The sequence below is a fragment of the Marmota flaviventris genome, chromosome 1, assembly GCF_047511675.1.
Source record: "Marmota flaviventris isolate mMarFla1 chromosome 1, mMarFla1.hap1, whole genome shotgun sequence".
Classification (NCBI taxonomy): domain Eukaryota; kingdom Metazoa; phylum Chordata; class Mammalia; order Rodentia; family Sciuridae; genus Marmota; species Marmota flaviventris.
The window spans coordinates 219,091,326-219,091,989 of NC_092498.1; positions in this window are offsets into that span (position 1 = coordinate 219,091,326).

Here is a 664-nt window from a genome sequence, read left to right on the forward strand (position 1 = left end):
GGTCACAGACGTGCTGGCCCATGCTCCCCACAAGGGGTTTCCTCCCAGGACCAGGTGAGGCTCTCAGAGCCCTTGCACACGTCTCCCAGCACCATCAGGGGCTTGTTAAATGTGCATCCTGGGTCCAGCTCCCAGCAGGATTGCGGTTCCTTTGATCTGGGGGGAGCCAGGAATTAGGAAACAGAATCCCTGGAAGTTGTGACAGAGGCTTGGGCGATCGACTCAGGTTTCGCCTTACTCAAACTCAGTGTCACTTCTATTGAAGGGGGATAATTCAATCTCCAACCCTTACGCAGAGGGAGCCTGGACAGTGCTCAAGAAAGCGGTGCCACTCCAGTGAGCCTCGGAGTTAGGATTCGGGATGCGAACACTCTGTCCCCATCCAGGATTCGAATTTGCGGAAAGCATCGCGCCTCCCTGATGTCACGCAGTCTCCTCGGAAGAGTTGCCCCTCGCCCGCAGCCCCGTCCACCACAGCGTGCTGATTTGCATATTAGCATAGCCCCGCCCTCCCTCTCCTTTCCCGTTCAAGGGTGGCCAGCGGCGGTGCCACTCAGCGTTCGGGGCCCCTCCCCGCTCTCCTGGGCGCAGCCTACCCCGCTGCCTGCCCCATGCCCCGCCCCCGGCTCCTGCCTCCGCCGCCCCGGTCTCCGATTGGTCGCTC